This window comes from Tuber melanosporum (genome assembly GCF_000151645.1).
Source record: "Tuber melanosporum whole genome shotgun sequence assembly, scaffold_29, strain Mel28".
NCBI lineage: Eukaryota > Fungi > Ascomycota > Pezizomycetes > Pezizales > Tuberaceae > Tuber > Tuber melanosporum.
Window position 1 is genome coordinate 206,220 of NW_003298963.1, and position 20,465 is coordinate 226,684.

The window sequence follows — 20,465 nt, forward strand, 5'->3', positions numbered from 1 at the left end:
AATATAGAGAACACCGCGATGAGATCAAGATTCCCTATGTGGAATCTCTGCTCAGAGGACTCGCGGGATATTGGATCATGCCCTTCCAACATGGAAGGAAACAGAGAGAATGGGTCATGTATGAGGAATTCAAGGCGACACTCTTGGAACAATTCGGAGATCCCAACTCTAAGGAGATAGCAAGACGAAAGCTACTGAAACTCCAACAAGGAAAACAGACCTTTTTGGCATATTGGAACCAATGCCTACTATTGGAATATAAGGCAGAATTTGATGAGCCTACCCTCTACATCATCCTCCTAAGAAACTGCAGCAAGAGACTCTGGGAGGCATGGGGAATCTCTGACTCATGCTACACTACAGCAGAATGATTTGCAAGATGGACGATCGATAAGGAAAGCAAAATAAACATGGTTCGAAACAACTCAGAGAACACCAGAGCACATAGAGTGGCCCAATTATCCAGAAACATGGATGGAACCTTCAAACCACAGGCAGCTTGAGGTGAAAGCAGAGCTGTACCACCAAGAGAACCAATGGAGTTGGACAAATCAAGGACAGGGCCTGCTCTGAACCTGTCGAAGAAAGAATATGCTAGAAGAATGAATGGGAAACTCTGCTTAAGGTGTGGAAAAGTAGGATATCAGATACGAGAATGCAGAAGCCGACTAGACAGTGGATACCAAGGACCCTGACTGCTGGAAACAACCGCTTCCAAGCTCAAAAGAGGAGCAACATTCGCGAAGTAATTGCAGAAGATTCACTGGTGGAAAATGACAAGGGTCCCCAGTAAATGGTGGTCTGGGAGACCCAAGATATAGACCTGGAAAACCCATCAAATTAGCAAACTACAACACGGTGCTACATTCACAAAGGGGAGAAGAAGACGGAGATTATGTGATGATCAAAGCGCGAATAGACAACGAAGAACACGAAGAAACAATGATATATGCAATGCTCGACTCGGGGGCTACTGAAGATTTCATCAACAAGGAAATCTGCAACAAATACGGCCTCCACACCAAGAAAGCAAAGAAAGCGAGACAGGTGTACCTAGCAGATGGAAAGTCAAGCGTAATGGGTTCTATAACCCATACCGTGATAGTACCTATGGACATTGACAGCTACAAGGAAACAGCAACCTTTCAGGTAGCAGATCTTAAGAACCATGAGATAGTTCTAGGGATGCCATGGTTACGAAAACATAACAGGATAATCGATTGGAATAAGAACAAGATGACCTTTACCAGCGAACTGTGTGTGACACCATGTCTCAACAGTTCACCTGTGGTCTACTCGACACCAATATGAGAAGCGGAAGAAGAAACTTTGTATGCAAAGTTTGCTGAGATAAGACAAGACAAGAGAGTCCGGATAGAAAAGTGGGACTAAGGGGCAAAAGTACCGACGAAGGATTCCAAAGGGGCAGCAGGACATGACCTGTATGCCAGCAAAGAAACCAAGATACCTGCCAATGGGCAGGCGACAATAGCGACAGGAATAGCCATCGGACTACTAGAAGGCACCTATGGGTGGGTAGTACCCTGCAGTAGTCTAGTAGTTAAACATTGACTCATGACCATGGCAGGGGTGATCGATGCTGACTATAGAGGTGAAATCAAAGTAGTCTTAGCCAACCTGGCTCAAGAGGACTATGAAGTCCAAAAAGGATATCGAATTGCACAGTTGATCATTGAAAAAATCAACATAGAGGATCGGCACGAAGTAGATCAACTGGAACAAACCACACGAGAAGATAAGGGGTTTGGAAGCACGGACCAGAACTAGCCCAATACCACAAAATGAATTGAGATTAAAGAGATCATAGTACAAGTCTTTGGACAGTACTATCGAAGGTGAGATACAACAGGAATTCTTAAATAGACATACGAAGATGAGAAAGCGATTATGGTAAAAATCAATATCAGCACGGAACTAGCTATTCATGACAAGAAATACCAAAGGAAAATAGCATAGAAAGAATTGATTCCAAAGAAATATCATTAATTCACAAATCTATTCTAAGAGGAAGAAGCTATGGGGCTACCATCTGGAAGACCAGGAATCAACCATGAAATTCAGCTGGACAAAGTTGAGAAAATGGGAAAAACAAAAGGGATTCTCTATAAGATGTTATACGCACTAGGAGAAGCGGACCTTGAAGAACTTAGAAAGTACATTGAGCAAAACCTAAAGCGAGAATGGATCAGAGACTCCTTTACATCAGGAGGATCTCTGATACTATTTGTCAAAAAGAAAGATGGAAAAATGAGACTCTGTGTAGACAACAGAGCCCTCAATTCGGTTACTAAGAAAGATCGATATCCACTACCCTTTATCGGAGAGGCACTGGATAGACGACAGTCAGCAAAATACTTCAACAAACTCGACATCAAGGACGCATACCACAATAGACGTATTAAAGCAGGAGACGAATGGAAAACTACATTGGCCTCGAGATACGGGATGTTTGAATACTTGGTTATGCCTTTTGGACTAACCAATGTACCCGCTTCATTCCAAAGATTGATCAACAAGGTACTCAATAAGTACCTCAACATATGTTGCATCATATACTTAGATGATATACTCATCTACTTGGAAAACATGTAACAATATCAGAAGCATGTAAGTAATATTATGACCATAATAGAAGAATCAGGAATAAATATCAAACCAACGAAATGCGAATTCCATAAAGAAGAAACCAAATGCCTCGGATTTATCATCAATCGGAGTGGAGTCAAAGTTGACCCAGTCAAAACATCAGCAATATGACATGGGGCCAAACCAAACAACGAAACAGACGTTCAACGCTTTATGGGATTCTGCAACTTGTATCAGAAGTTCATAGAAGGGTTTAGCGGGCTTGCAAAACCACTCAATAACCTAACCAAGAAAGACAAGAAATGGGAATGGGAGAAACAGAACAAAGGGCATATAATGCCATTCGAACACATCTAACGTCAGCGCCAATACTGGTACACTTCTACCCAAACGGAAGGACAATGATTGAAATGGATACCTGGAAATATGTGTGCTCAAGTATACTATCGCAACAATGCAAAGACGGAAAATGGAGGCCAGTGTCTTATCGATCAAAGACAATAACCTCCGCAGAATGCAACTACAAGGTTGTAAACAAAGAACTATTAGTAATAGTTCAAGTATTAACGAAATAGAGGAGATACATTCTGAACAATGACCCTCCAGTTCGAGTTTTAACCGATCACAAGAACCTGGTCCCGTTTATGACCACAAAGGAATTGAATGACTGCCAGATAAGGTGGATGGACCACCTCAGCAAATACAACTGCAAAATTGAATACTGACTAGGCAAAGAGAGAGGAAAGCCAGACGCTCTCACAAGAATTACAAGCGACAAACCACAAAAAAAAGAAGATGAAAGGATCAAACAAAAAATACGAACACTATTACCAAAAACCTGCTTTGAGGCAATGGAGGTTATGCAATTCACATTAATGGAAGAAAAGGAAACTGAAAAGGCAAACGAAAGAGATAAAACAATTCAGGCAATAAGAGAGGTATTGAAGAAAGGAAAAGAGGAGATGAAAGGAATTGCAATGGGTTTATGCCAATGGGAGAATGGAAACATATGGTACAATAGAAAACAAGGGATTCAGGAAGAAGAAAAGATAAGAACAGACATCATACGACAACACCACAATATCCGAACAGCAGGACACGGAGGGATAGCGACAACCACAGAATTTATCACGAGGTTATTTTATTAGCCAGGACTGCACGAAGATGTCAAAGGATATGTCAAGAATTGTGACATATGTCAAAGGATGAAAACGGCTAAACAGGCACTATACGGATTACAGAAATCAAACGAAGTTCCCGAACGACCATGGGAAACAATTACTATGGATTTCATCATGGACCTACCGTTATCTGAAAAATGTGATATCATCTTGGTCATGGTAGATCGTCTGACCAAAATGAGTCATTTCATTCCGGTCAGACAAGATATTGATACGAGGGATTTTATACAAACACTTTTCCAAGAAGTCTTCAGACTCCACGGCCTCCCAAAAAATATCATTACTGAGAGAAGAATATTGTTCACATCGAGACTAAGAGAAAAAGTAATGGGAGAAATGTGGATACATAACCGGCTGAGCACAGCATTTCACCCACAGATGGACGGACAAACGAACCTGATAAATGCAATCCGCGAACAATATTTAGGGGCCTTTATTAATTACCATCAGGATGATTGGTAGAAACTGGTATCAATGGCCAAATTCGCATACAACAAGGGAAAACAAGAAACAATTGGCACAACACCCTTCTTCGTGAATTATAGACAGTATCCACAAAGTCTAGCAATGTATCATATGATTAACACTATAGTACCGGATAAAACAGATATAGGAAAACTACACGAAACATTACAATATGAAATAAGTCAAGCACAACAACAGCAAAAAGAATAATATGATGAACATGGAAGACCAAATCCAAACATACAACCGGGAGATATGGTATGGCTAATACTACGCAATATCCATACGACGCAACCATTAAAGAAATTGGACTACAAGAAAATCAGGCCATTCAAGATACTGGAAAGAGTGGACAACCGAGATTATAAACCTGACCTTCTTCCCTCAAAGTGAATACACAACACATTCCACATCTCACTCCTTGAAATACACAATAATAATAAGTTTCCCTCAAATGATTATTCCTTGCCCTTCGATTGAACTCAACAGAGAAAAAGAATATAAACTCGACGAGATATTCGATTCTCACTTTACCTGTGGAAATCCACAATACTGAGCCAAGTAGACCGGTTATTCATCAGAACACGATAAAACTTGGTACTTTGTACACAACTTCGAACACATATAAGATGCCATCTCAACCTTCCACCAGTGATACCCAGGCAAGCCTGACCCTGGTGACGATCACATTCAACCAATACAAACTTAAGGGAAAGACTCCTGCATTATTGCAACCACATGGGGGCTGGGGCGATAGCCCCTGCCAAATCATACGAACCAGCTCCGAATACTCATTCATGGGGCTGACCAATGAAGAACTTAGGAAAAGTGAAAAACAAGCACAGCATAATGCCATGTCATGGACGGTATGCTATGATGATAGATGTCCCACCCACTATAGGGAAAAGGAAGGCTTGGGATGGTTCCCGAAAGAATACAAAAAGTATGGTCTGCACCCAGACTATGCCCTAAAGTACTGGAAACAGTACTTCAACAACACTTGCAAGATACACAGGAGAAAGAAAATCACCGCAGGAGACTACCTGGAGAAGGATAGAACAAAGAAAGAGTTGGATGGAAAGGATACCATGAGATGGCAGAGCGCTAGGGCCTTGAGGATGAGGCCCAGGGAGGGCAGAGCCCAAAGTTCATCTATGGAAATGGAACCGGATACCAGAAGCCTGTACAGGCAAATCCGAGGACTCTGAGAACAACTGGGCCAAGCCGAGGCCACAATTTCAGAAAACGATAAAATGATCGCAGAGCTAAGGCAGCTGAACAATGTCCAGCAGTGCACAATTGAGAGAGCAAACCTTACCTTGGAAATGGTGAGGATAAAATGGCGGGAAGCAGACGACAACCTCAGTAGATTCCGGAGGTCCATGTGTTTGGCAGGATGGGAACTATTGAAACTTGGAGATAAAGCCTGATGAGACTCAGGTTTAGGGGGTGAGGAGCTAATGTCAGGAACGTGACTTGGCACTGAAAAAGGTTTTCACATGACTCATGATTATGAGTCATAGGTATGTTATTGTTTCATGCATATGACTTATTTGGGTCTTATAATTTATTACGTTATATTTTACACATGACTCGATTATGAGTCATGAAACGTGTGCATGGCAAGTATGCCTTGCGAGTATGCCTTGTGGATATGCCTTGCACATATGATTTATGTTTTACACATGACCTCATTATGAGGTCATGGGTTTCACGCCTATGACTCAGTCGAGTCATATGACTTGCTTATTGCGTTATGATTGGTTTATGAGTTTTCGTACATGACCTTGCTATGAGGTCATGGGTTTTGAGCGTGTCACCACTTTGGTCACATGATTAGTTTGTTACAATTTGGTTTTGCACATGTGACCACTTTGGGTCCCATGATTATGGCGGGAAGAATACTATATCAGGAGACCGATGTGGCTGAGGAGGATAGGTTGTTTACACTTTGTTCTAAGTACTTTTCCTACTGATTACTTTAATGAACATAAAACACCTTGATGATCTTTATCTTTATTGCAATATTTATTGTTACGCAGAAGAAAGCTCTTCATGGAGAAGAGTTAGAGAAAGCTTACAATAGGCATTCCTGATAGAAGACAGAGGTCTTGTACTATTGGCAATATAGGCAGAGGCCTAGTGGTATCGTAAGATTAAGGAAAGAAATATAAGAAGAAGACAAGTATCATTCTCCGTCGCCAAGAATTAACTATCTGAGCAGGGATCGTTACCATAAGTCGGAAAGGTACTAAGAATTCAATCTAATTTTATTCAAACTTGTAGCACCAACACTGGCATACAACGAGTCCCTGCCAGCACAGGGATACCACTAACCAGTATACCACTAAACCTAAGCTAATCAAGTCTATGGTCCCGTACCTACTTTCCCCCAGTCATGTCCATACGAGAACTGATTACAAGGCCAACAAACAACCCAGCACCCTCCCCAGTCCAAGTTCGTAGCCCCTCCGATATGAAGTTGGCCAGCACTAAGTATAGCCGAAGCTGAACAAAAGACCAACCTGACTGAGTTCCTCGTCCAACAAAATATAAAATCAACACCACCCAGTCTGAAAACCGTCCAGCAAAGCCTCTACCACAGTAGAAAACAAAAAACAATCTAACAACACAGATGGCGCAAATGCAGAGATAAGGTAACCAACATGTTCACCTCGCATGCCCACATGCCAGGCCATCGACCCTAAGAACCTACTTCGCCAGTTACCTCTAAAGAGCCTACTGGTAAGGAGGACCTGAACCTGCTACCTGTAAACCAAACCAATACAACAAACAAAGAAAATACATAGAAATGGTAACAGACCAAAAGAGCCGGTGGTGCCTATCTCCCACCTATAGTACCTTGCCTCACCCTGTTAGACCTTCAGTAAAACCAAAGAAACTAAACCAAATTTATGAAACCCAACACGTAAGGTCCAAACAAATCCAACCAGGTAGTCAGAACACACTATCCACACAGGTGGCCGTCAACCCAACTGGTCGGTCAGGTAGCGTTACAGTACTCAATAGCTTCATCCAACAGCCTAAGTCAGACTAAAAACCCTTAATTAGACCCCACCCAACCTGATGCGAGCCCAACTGGTACTTGATGGTACCTCTCCTCCTCCTGTAACGAGACTCCACAAAGTACTATTATAGTTAACTCAACCTATACCCATACTAGTATCAAGAGACTACCGTGATAGGAATGGTGGTAGACTATAGTCTACCGGCTAGAGGTGCTGTTGGTTAGGTACCTCGGTTGGACATGCTATATTATACTAAGAGGTATATTGGTACTAGTAAGAAGTGGTAGTTACCCTACTCAGTAGGGTAACCTAAGTAGTCAATTTAGGAGTTACCCTGAATTACTTGACGGTGAGTCCGGGTAGAGTTACCCTCCTCTGTAGGGTGACTCAGCTTACTGTTACCCTGCCTTCAGACTAAAGTTACCCTGCCTTGGGCTATGGGTTACCCTGTTATAGAGGCAAGTTACCATACCTTGAAAGTAACATGTTATGCAGGACTTCAGGGGAAGTTACAAGATTGGTTGTCATGCGAAAATACATAGAGTATTTGAATCTCAGGTTGTGCGGATCACTCCCACACAACCATTTGAGCTCCGCACAAGCTGTAACTTTGAGGTTTATTGGCTAACACCCCCCTCCGGCCCCGTTACAAGTTTTTGGCATCATGGGCTACAGCCTGCAGAGTTGCTGTAAGCATAGTGAATATCTTTAGGGGGAGAGACTGCTGTAATACCATAAATATTCCCACCGTCGGTCTGACCGGAAGCTGTCCAAGGGATATAGGAAGGGGTGGAGATGAACCTGAAGAATGGTCTCCAGGTGGTTTCATGTAATGCGGACCAGAACTGATAGAGTAATACAACTTTGAGGTTTAAGGTAGTATGTGAGCTTACCCGAGACTAGTAGGCAGTAACGATCCATCCTCAGATGGTTAGTTCTTGGTGACTGGGAATGATACCTCTCTTCTCCTTCTTCTTCTTTCTTTTTCTTATGATAGCACTAGGCCTCTGCCTACATTACCGATAGTACAAGACCTGTGTCTTCTATCTGGACCACCTAGGGTAAGCTTTCTCTAACTCTTTTCTATAAAGAGCTTTCTTCTGTATAACAATAAATATTGCAATAAAGATAAAGATCGTAAAGGTGTTTTATGTTCATTAAAGTAATAAGTAGGAAAAGTACTTAGAACAAAGTGTGAAGAACCTATCCTCCTCAGCTGCAGCAGTCTTCTTATATAGTATTCTTCCTGCCTATAATCATAGGACCCAAAGTGATCACAGGTACAAAACCAAATCATAACAAACTAATTATATGACCAAAGTGATCACACGCTCAAAACCCATGACCTCATAGCAAGGTCATATGCGAAAACTCATAAACCAATCATAACGCAATAAACAAGTCATATGACTTGACTGAGTCATAGGCATGAAACCCATGACCTCCTAATGAGGTAATGTGCAAAACACAACTCATATGCGCAAGGCCTATCCAAAAGGCCCACTTGCAAGGCATACTCGCCAGGCACACATCTCATGACTCATAATCAAGTCATGTGCGAAACATAACAAATCATAATATAACAAGTCATATGACCTAAATGAGTCATATGCATGAAACAATAACATACCTATGACTCATAAGCATGAGTCATGTGAAAGTCTTTTCCATGTCAAGCACCATTCGTGACATTAGCTCCTGTCCCCCTAAGCCTGAGTCTGGTCAGGCTTTATCCACAAGTTTTAATAGTTCCCGTCTCACTGAACATATGGACCTCCAGAGCGTACTGAACTTGTCGTCTACTTTCTGCCATCTTGCCCTCACCGTTTGCAAGGTGAGATTTGCCATCTTGATTGGGCACCACTGGGCATCGTTCAGCTGCCTCAGCTCCACGATCATTTTATTGTTTTCTGAAATTGTGGCCTCGGCTTGGCCTAGTTGTTCTCGGAGTCCTTGGATTTGACTAACTATACTTCTGGTATCTGATTCCGTTTCTGTGGATGAATTTTGGGCTCCACCCTCCCTGGGCCTCAGGCTCAAGGCCCTACCCCTGTGCCATATTATGGTGTCCTTTCCGTCCAATTCTTTCTTTGTTCCATCCTCCTGTGGGTAGTATCCTGCAGTGATTTTCTTCAACCTGTGTATCTTGCACGTGTTGTTGAAGCACTGTTTCTAGTACTTTAGGGTATAGTCCAGGCGCGGACCATACTTTTTGTATTATCTCAGGAACTACCCCAAGCCTTCCTTGTCTCCATGGTGTGTGGGACCTCCATCATTGTAGCATACCGTCCATGACATGACATTATGCTGTGCTTGTTTTTACCTTTCCTTCAGTTCTTCGTCGGTCGGCCCCATGAATGAGTATTTGGGGCTGGTGGGTGTGATTTGGCCAGGGCTATTGCCCCAGCACTCATGTGATTGCAATAGTGTGAGAGCATTTCCCTTCCCTTTTTCTTGGTTCTACGTGATTGTCACATGGGCCAGGCTTGCCTAGGTATCGCTAGCTGAAGATTGAGAGGGTATCTTGTGCATGTTCGAAGCTTTGTACGCAGTACCAAGTTTTCTCATGGCCGGGCAAATATCCTGTCCACTTGGCTCAGTATTGAAGGTGACTGTGGAAGAAGCTGAATCGACTATTTCGTCGAGTTCGTATTCTGGTTCTTCGTCGAGTTCGATTGGAGGAGGAGGAATAATTGTTTATGAGGCAACCTTATTGTTGCTGTGTAATTTGAGAAGTGAGATGTGGAATGTGTTGTGTATTCTCATTGAGGGGGAAAGGTTGAGTTTATAAGCTCGGTTTGCCCACTCTTTCCAGTATCTTGAATGGCCCAATTTTCTTGTAGTCCAATTTCTTTGATGGTCATGTTGTATGGATATTGCATGGTATTAGTCATACCATATCTCACAGTTGTATGTTTGGATCTAGTCTTCAGTGTTTATCATATTGTTCTTTTTGCAGTTGTTGTGCTGGACTCATTTTGTATTGTAATGTTTCGTGTAGTTTTCCTATCTCTATTTTATCCGGTATAATAACGTTAATCGTACGATTTGTAGCCTGACTTTGTGGAGGTTGTCCATAATTCATGACGAAGGGTGTCGTGCCAATTGTTTCTTGTTTACTATTATTTTATGCGAATTCGGCCATTGATAGCAGTTTGTACCAATCATCTTGTTGGTAATTGACAAAGGCTCCTTATTATTGCTCACGTATTGCGTTTACCCATTCCATTTGTCCATCTGTTTGAGGGTGAAATGCTGTGCTCATACTGTTTTATATCCCTATTTCTCCTGTTACGTTTTTCCATGGTCCTGATGTAAACAATGTTCCTCTATCAGTGATGATATTTTTTGGTAGGCTATGAAGTCGGAAGACTTCTCAGAATAACATTTGTATAAAATCCCTCATGTCCAGATCTTCTCCAACCAGAATCAAATGACTCATTTTGGTCAGATGATCTACCATGACTAGGATGCTATCACATTTCTCCGATAATAGTATGTCCATGATAAAATCCATAGTAATTGTTTCCCATGGTCGTTCAGGAACTTCATTCAATTTCAGTAATCCGTATGGTACCTGTCTCGCCGTTTTCATCCTTTAGGATATATCGCAATTTTTGACCTGTCTTTTGACATCTTCATGCAGTCCTGGCCAACAGAATGACCTCGTAATGAATTCTGCGGTTTTTGCCATTTCTCCCTGTCCCGCCATTCGGATATTATGGTGTTGTCGTATGATGTCTGTTCTTATCTTTTCTTCTTCCGGAATCCATTGTTTTCCGTTGTACCATATATTTCCATCCTCCCATTGCCGTAAACCCAGGGCGATTCCTTTTATCTCCTTTTTTATCTTCCTTCAATGCTTCTCTTGTTGCCTGAATTGTTTTGTCTCCTTCGTTTCCCTTCTCAATTTCCTTTTCTTCCAATGATGTGAATTGGATAATCTCCATTGCCGCGAAGTAGGTTTTTGGTAATAGTGTTCATGTTTTTTGTTTTATTCTTTTATCTTCTTTGGTTTGTGGTTTGTTGCTTGCAATCCTTGTAAGAGCATCTGGCTTTCCGCTCTCTTTGCCTGGTCGGTATTCGATTTTGAAGTTGAATTTGATGAGGTGTTCCATCTACCTGATCTGGCGGTCATTCAATTCCTTCATAGTCATGAATGGGACGAGATTCTTGTAGTCAGTTAGAACTCGGACTTGATAGTCATTGTTCAGAATGTATCTCCTCCATTCCTTCGATGCTTGCACTATTGCTAATGGTTCTTTGTTTGCAATGTTATAATTGTACTCTGTGGGGGTCATTGTCATGGATCGATAAGCCTCTGGCCTCCATTTTTCATCTTTGCATTGTTGTGATAGTATGCCTCAACACACATATTTCCAGGTATCTGTTTCAATCATTGTCCTTCGGTTTAGATCAAAGTCCACCAGTATTGGTGCTGATGTCCCATGTGTCCAGATGGTATCGTATGCCTTTTGTTCTATTTCTCCCCATTCCCATATCTGGTCTTTCTTGGTTAGGTTATAGAGTGGTTTTGCAAGCCTGCTAAACCCATCTATGAACCTTCGATAAAAGTTGCAGAATTCCATAAAGCATTGAACATCTGTTTTGTTGTTTGGTTTGGCTTAATCCCATATTACTGTTGTTTTGACTGTGTCGACCATGATCCCGCTCCGATTGATGAAAAATCCGTAGTATTCGGTTTCTTCTTTATGAAATTCGCATATCGTTAGTTTAATCTTCATTCCTCATCTTTGTATTGTGGCCATAATATTGCTGACATCCTTCTGATATTGTGGCATGTTTTCTGAGTAGATGAGTACATCATCTAAGTATAAGATGCAACATAGATCAAGGTACTTATTGAGTACCTTATTGATCCATCTTTATAATGAAGCCAGTACATTGGTTAGCCCGAAAGGCATAATCAAGTATTCGAATATCCTGTATCTCGAGGCTAATGTAGTTTTCTATTCGACTCCTGGTTTGATGTATACAGTGTAGTATGCATCCTTGATGTCGAGTTTGGTAAAGTATTTTGCTGACTGTAGTCTATCCAGTACCTCTCTGATTAAGGGTAGTGGATATTGATCATTCTTGGTGACCGAATTGAGGGCTCTGTAGTCTACACAGAGCCTTATTTTTCCTTCTTTTTGACGAATAGCATTGGAGATCATCTTCATACAAAGGAGTCTCTGATCCATCCTCACTTTAGGTTTTGCTCGATGTACTTTCTAAGTTCTTTGAGCTCTGCTTGTCCTAGTAGGTATAACCTCTTGTAGTCAATCTCTTTTGCTTTTCCAATTTTCTCGTCTTTGTCCAGCTGAATCTTTTTGGTCGATTCCTGGTCTTCGGGGTGGTAGCCCCGTAGCTTCTTCCTCATGGAATAGATTTGTGAATTGATGATATTTCTTTGGAATCAATTCTTTCCATCCTTTTTTGCTTTGGTATTTATTATCTTGGATTGCTAGTTCCATGCTGATATTGATTTTTGCTAGAACCGCTTTCTCGTCTTCTTATATCAATTTGAGAATTTCTGTTGTATCTCCTCTTCGATAGTACTGTCCAAAGGCTTGTGCTGCAATCTTTTTGATCTCAATTTTTTTTGTTGCATCGGGCTGGTTCTGGTCTGTGCTTTGAAATCCCTTGTCTCCTCGGGTAGTTTCTTCCAGTTGATATACTTTATATAGATCCTCTTTATTGATTTTTTCGATGATCAACAGTGCGATTCGATCACCTTTCTGGACTTCATAGTCCTCTTGAGCCAGGTTGGCCAAGACCACTTTGATTTCACCTGTATAGTCTGCGTCGATTATCCCTGCCATGGTCATGAGTTGATGTTTGACTGCTAGACTACTGCAGGGTGCTACCCGCCCATAGGTGCCTTCTGGTAGTCAGATGACTATTCCTGTCACTATCATTACCTACCTGTTGGCAGGTATCTTGATTGCTTCATTAGTATACAGGTCGTGTCCTGCTGCCACTTTGCAACCCTGGGTAGGCACTTTTGCCCCCTAGTCCAGCTTTTGTATCTGGACTCTCTTATCTTGTCTCATCTTGGCGAACTTGGCATGCAAAGTTTCCTCTTCCATTTCTCATATCGGTATTTAGTAGAGTATAGGTAAACTGTTGAGATATCGCATTGCATACTGTTCGCTAGTAAAGGTCATCTTGTTCTCGTTCCAATCGATTGTCGGGTTATGTTTTCGTAACTATGGCATCCCTTGGACTATCTCATGGTTCTTGAGATCTGCTACCTGAAAGGTTGCCGTTTCTCTATTGCTGTCAATGTCCATAGGTACTGTCACTGTATGGATTATATGACCCCTTACACTTAGCTTTCCATCTGCTAGGTAGACCTGTCTCGCTTTCTTCGCTGTCATGGTGTGGAGGCTGTATTTGTTGCAGATTTCTTTGTCGATGAAATCTTCGTAGCCTCAGAGTCAAGTCTTGTATATATGGTTGTTTCTTCGCGTCTTTCATTCTGTATCTTCGTCCTGATCATCACATAATCTCCTTCATCTTCTCCCCTTTGTGTGTGTAGTGCAGTGTAGTAGTTCTCTAATTTGATGGGTTTTCCAGGTCCACATCTTGGATCTCCCAGACTACCGTTTACTGGGGATTCTGATCATTTTCCACTGTTGAATCTTTTGCGATTATTTCGTGAATATTGCTCCTCTTTTGAGCTTGAAAGCGGTTGTTTCCAGCAGCTTAGGGTCCTTGGTATCCACTGTCTGGTTGGCTTCTGCATTCTTGTATCCAATGTCCTGCTTTTCTGCACCTCAAGCAGAGTTTTCCATTTATTCTTCTTGCGTATTCTTCCTTCGACAGGTTCAGAGCAGGCCCTGCCCTTGATTTGTCCAACTCCATTGGTTCTCCTGGTGGTAATGCTCTGCTTTCACCTCGAGCTGCCTTTGGTTTGAAGGTTCCATCCACGTTTTTGGATGATTGGGCCACCCTGTGTGCTATAGTGTTTTCCGAGTTTTTCGAACCATGGTTAGTTTACTTTCCTTATCAATTGCCCATCTTGTAAATTGTTCTGCTGTTGTGTAGCACGAGTTGGACATTCCTCATGCTTCTCAGAGTCTCTCACTACTGTTTTTCAAGAGGATGATGTAGAGAGTAGCATCAGCAAACTCCACCTTGTATTCCAATAGTCAGCATTCGTTCCAGTATGCTGAAAAGGTCTGTTTTCCTTGTTGGAGTTTCTCCAGCTTTTGTCTTGCTGTCTCTTTAGCATTGGGATCTCCAAATTGTTTGAACAGTTTCTCCTTGAATTCCTCATACTTGACCCATTCCCTCTGCTTCCTTCCATCTTGGAAGGGCCTGACCTATTGTCCCGTGAGTCCTCTTATTACGGATTCCACAATGGGAATTTTGATCTCATCGTCGTGTTTTCCACATCCCTTAACCGCAAAACACCCTTTGGATTATGCCTGGAACATTCATAGCTTACCGTTGGCTCCTTCAAACTTGTCGGGGTCTTTTCCTTTCAGTCACTGGATATTTCCTTGCCCTGTGTTTCTTGTTGCTACTAGAAATGCCTGAAGCTGATTCTCAGTCATTTCAAGTATGATGGTACCGGGTGCGGGAGTGGCCAGGGCTGGTAATACAGGTACTGCCAATCCCGACATTCTCTCAGGTCGTGGTGTTCCTGTAGGGGAGCTATCAACTAGTGATTCTTTCTCTAGGGTTACTAGGCTTGCTGCCCATGAGGGCTCTGCTGAAACGTGATCTAGGATGTCGCTAAATCCCCCTAGATTAAGGTTTTGATTGTCAATGTCGATATCTCCTTCCCTATGTGGGTTGAAGGTTGCCATCTTGTATCATTTAGCATCACCTAGGTGACGATTTATAATGTAACGATCTCTCCTCAGATGGTTAGTTCTTGGTAACTGGGAATGATACCTCTCTTCTCCTTCATCTTCTTTCTTTGTCTTATGATAGTACTAGGCCTCTGCCTACATTACCGATAGTACAAGACCTCTGTCTTCGATCGGGAACACCTATCGTAAGCTTTCTCTAACTCTTCTCTGGGAAGAGCTTTCTTCTGTGTAACAATAAACATTGCAATAAAGATAAAGATTATAAAGTTGTTTTATATTCATTAAAGTAATAAGTAGGAAAAGTACTTAGAACAAAGTGTGAAGAACCTATCCTCCTCACCCGTATCAGCCTCCTTATATAGTGTTCTTCCCACTTATAATCATGTGACCAAAAGTGGTCACACACTCAAAACCCATGACCTCATAGCAAGGTCATGTGCAAAAACTCCTAAACTAATCATAATGTAATAAACAAGTTATATGACTCGACTGAGTCATAGGCATGAAACCTATGACCTTATAACAAGGTCATGTGCAAAACATAAATCATATGTGCAAGGCATACCTGCAAGGCCCACTTGCAAGGTATACTTATCAGGCGCATGTCTCATGACTCATAATCAAGTCATGTGCCAAACATAACAAATCATAATATAATAAGTCATTTGACCCAAATGAGTCATATGCGTGAAATAATAACATACCTATGACTCATAATCATGAGTCATGTGAAAACCTTTTCCATGCCGAGTCACATTTATGACATAGGTGAGGTAACAGAAGTCCATTGCCCTCAAGTGTAATAGTATTTGAGAATCATTAGGGACTCTGAGACCCTAGTCTAAGGTCATGATAACACCTCTTTCTAGGAGGATTGACTGTGAGTAGCACTTATTGGTAGTCAACATCTGAAGGGGTCTATCGGAAGAGCTACGTGGCCATCATCCAAAATAATATGATATTGAGTAGAGCGGAATAGATGTTCGAGGGCTGCAGATCCTTGTAGGAGACTAAGTGTATATGGGTAGAGAGTTCCATAGTTAGTATCGCATCTACTCGGGCATGGCAGCTTGCCACTAATATCTCTACAATATGAAGAGTTTTTACTCCCGCAGTTGCATTGTAAATGCAGCGGCTAAAATACTTCTATTGAGTAGATATTAGCAAACCACAAGAGTCGTCTAGTGTGCTACGGAGGATCTTTAGTCCGACCTGTAGAGGTTAGCTAGGCAGTTCAAGCGAGTTAGGTGCTCACGAATACAGAGTAGTGATGGGGAGCAACTAGCAGTATATGAAATCTACTTAAGTATATGCGAGTTCTCCTCTACTCTGGCAATCAACTACCTCTCAAGGGCAGGACTTAATTGAGTAAAAGCAGTGGCTTAACGATATTAAGTTTTACTGTTTTGTTTCTTCAAAACTCAACTGTTGAGACTTTTGACATTTATTATATTTGTTCACTTTGCGGAAGAATTCATTTCGGTGTGGTTACAACCTCGAGATTCATCTTCCCAGAGGGAGCCCCCATTACACTCCTATTCAGCCCCTCCAAGTCCCACATACCAAACGCCACAGAGCCCATCCAGTCCCCTCTGCCCTTCAGACAGGTCAACCATTCAGCAGCTACAGGATAGCTTCTACCTAGCCCCATCAGGCAGCCACTGGTCTTAGCTACACTAATCGAGCCACAACCCCTAGCACCTTGTAGCTGAGGGCGGGCCATGAGCCAGAGCCAGGAGCCACAATAGAGGTAGAACCAACACCCAAAGGCACCGGCACCAGCCACACTGTCCAACCCAGACAAATCAGAGTTTAACCAAGTCAGGAAAGAGAAGGCAGAGCCAGCTAAAGCCCACCCTACAGGTCCCAGTACAGGCACTGTCGGAATGATAGGTAGGAGGTGCCCTCAACTGACACGACATGAAAGGAGGAGGCGAGCGAACAGAAGCAGGCAGATAGAATGTAGGCCCCACTTTCAGTGAGTGAAGCCGCCAACCACAATCCACAACTGAACGACTCAAACACACAGACAACATGAGTACCCAGTAGCCAATTGTCCCACACTACTCCAGGCAGTGATGGAAAAATCATACCAGGTAAGACAATTCAGGGTCAAAGCCATCTCTACCTAGGCGAGTAGGAGACACCTGACTGAATCACTGTAAATGATGCAAGGACAAAAACTCGAAGGGAACAGTGATAAACAACATCATAGGATACCGACCTTGGAAACAAAAATGTAACGAGGAGTGGCCAAGTGGGTACCCCCCTGCTATCTGAAGAATGATGCAGCTGGTATGACAAGTTAAAACTTGGGAAGGTCATCAGTCTATCCCAGGGGCATTTTGCATCGTAAGATATAAGGACTCTATTAAAATCTAACAAACATAAGCTGGTCCAAAGAATGATGTGGGTGATCCCCCCAAATACAATATTCAATCCCTCCAATCGAATGCAAAACCTGTGAGTAGATGATAGATAGGAAGTCGAAGAAATTTTACCAAAAGTGACTCGTAAGCGACCTGGATGAATAGCTAGAAGTACCAGTATTGTGGGATAACCAGCAGTCAAAGAAACGAGAAGCAAACAAGTAATCCACTATACAACCACTATTACTGACAGAACTCAAAACTAACAGCTCCAAGAACTACTGAGCCAACTCAGATATCTCCCCCAGAATCTAAGGCATCAAAGAACATTATAGGTGCGATAAAAACACTCTTAGGAGAAGTGACGTCAAGGATGTGGAAAAGTACTTAGAATTTAATCTAATTTTATTTATACTTGTACCACCAACATTGGCATATGATGAGCCTCTACCAGCACAGGGATACTGCTAATCAGTATACCACTAATCTTAAGCTAACTAAGTCTATGACCCTGTACCTACCATCTCCAAGCCATGCTTGTACAAGAACTAATTCTAAGACTATCAAATAACCCAGCGCTCTCTGTAGTCCAAGTCTGTAGCCCATCTGGTATAGAGCCAACTAGTACTAAACGCAGCTGAAGCTGAATAAAAGACCAATCCAACCAGGTTCCTCATCCAACAAATACACAATCACTACTACCTGGGCTGAAAACCGTCCCGCGAAACCCCTACCACAGTAGAAAACAAACAAACATTAACTAAGCCTACAGGCGACACAATGACAGAGAGGAGGCAACCAACATGTCAACCTCTCGCACCCGCATACCAGGCTGTCGATACTATGAACACACTTTACCTGTTGCCTCTGAAGAGCATTCTGGTATGGAGGACCTGTACCTGCTACCTGTCCCCCAAATAAAATAACACAATCATAGAAAATACATAGAGGTAGTAACAGACTAAGAAGGTCAGTGGGGCCTATCTCCCACCCATGGTACCATGCCTCCTCCTGCCAAACCCTTAGCCAAACCACAGAAACCAAACAAACCCTACAAAACCCAGCAAGTAAGATCCAAACAAGTCCAACTAGGTAGTTACAACCCACTATCTGCACAGGTGGCCATCAGCTAGCTGGTCCATCAGGGAGCTTTACAGTACTCAGTAGCCTCGCTCAATAGCCCATGCTGGACTGGAGGCATTTGATTAGACCTCACCCAACTTGACACAGGCCTGACTGGTACTTGTAGGTGTCTTTCCCCCCCGAATCAGCTCCTCCTAAGCTCCACACATCAGATACCACTGAGCCTATCAAGCCCTGTGAGCCCCTCAAATAGATCAATTATATAATAGCCACAGGACAGCCTATATCAAGCGCCGTTAGCCAGCTACTGGTGTTAGCCACACTAATAGAGCCACGACTCCTAGGACCTTGTAGCCGAGTAGGGCCTACCAGCTACCACGAGAAGCCACAAAGGAGGCAGCACCAACACCCAAAGGCACCTGCACTAGCCATACTGTCCAACCCAGTCAAATCGAAGTTTAACCAAGTTGGGAATGAGTAGGCAGAGCCAGCCAAAGCCAGCTCTACAGGTCCGGCAACAGGCACAGACTGAACAACAGGTAAGAGGCGCCCTCAACTAATGCAATATGAATGGGGAAGAGACCGAACAGAAACTGACAAACAGAAGGTAGGCCCCACTTGCAATGGGTGAAGCCACCAACTACAATCCACAACTACACTACCTAAATGTACAGATAATGCGAGTATCTGGTGGCTAATTGTTCCACACCAGCCTAGGCAGTAATGAAAAATCATACCAGGGGTGTAACTGGTATGGGTAATCGGTTATTGGTTTTGTTTTATATTTTGTTTTAAGTATCTCTTTGATACTTAGTTTGTTTTAAGTATCGTTTCATACTTGGTTTGTTTTAAGTATGGTTTGATACTTGGTTTTGTTTTATGTTTTATTTTAAGTATAGCTTTGATACTTAATTAGTTTCACCAAAGTGTATCGATTGATACCTGTGACTGGTTTCGTTCATGCTAGACATGAACAAATTTGTATATTTAAAGACCGCCTGTTTCTATGATAGAAAAGGCAGACTTCGACAGACAGTATTTCAATATACTTGGTTGAATGCTGACTTCTTTGTTCCTCAGTACAACCTCGAAGCCTCCTTTAGTTCTCAGCTCTCACCTCCTCTCTGGAAGAGCAAGCCACCTGCCAACGATCGTATCTATTACCCACAACGTGATTAGTACCTTGCGTACACGTTACATTTTTTTAACCTCAGCAAGTGGTTAAGAACCTGTCCCCAGATTTAGGCCTAATCAATCTATTGATATACACCTCAGAACGCTAGCAGAGAGCAGCAGCAGAATCACGGCATATTTGGCTTCGTCTCAAATTCAAGATAGAGTCTTTGACGACCAGGAGTGGGAAGCAAATCCCACAACAAGACCTTACAAGAAAGAAACAACCCCGGCACTCTGCTAAGGAGCCGGGAGAACCAGCAAACACAGAAGACACACAACCTCCAGGAGAATTCCCTTCTACTCCTGCAAAGTAGGCTTCCTTTGAACCTCCAATCGACCCCAAATCCAGTAGCAAATCAGACATGGCTAGAACAGGAGGCGGGCCTTCTGAAGGAGGAATATCTCGGGCTAGGCCTGAAGAAGAGGAGGTACCCGCGGTATTTGAAGCTCCTAAGTTTAAACTCCACCTCCCAGCAATGTTTACAGGAGAAGGAAAACACTTAAAACCCGAAGCCTTTGACTGATGGGTGACAGAACTCACACACTACCTTCTCCTGCAAGGGAAAGATGTGGAAGACTCTACAACGGGACTATACATTGGATCATTTTGTGAAGGAAAGGCAACTGACATATACCACCAATGCTACAAGGATTACGGCGGAAATGTGAGATTTAGAGGATCTACAGTCCTCGATCAATTCTTGAATTGCCTCTGGACTCGAACAGCAG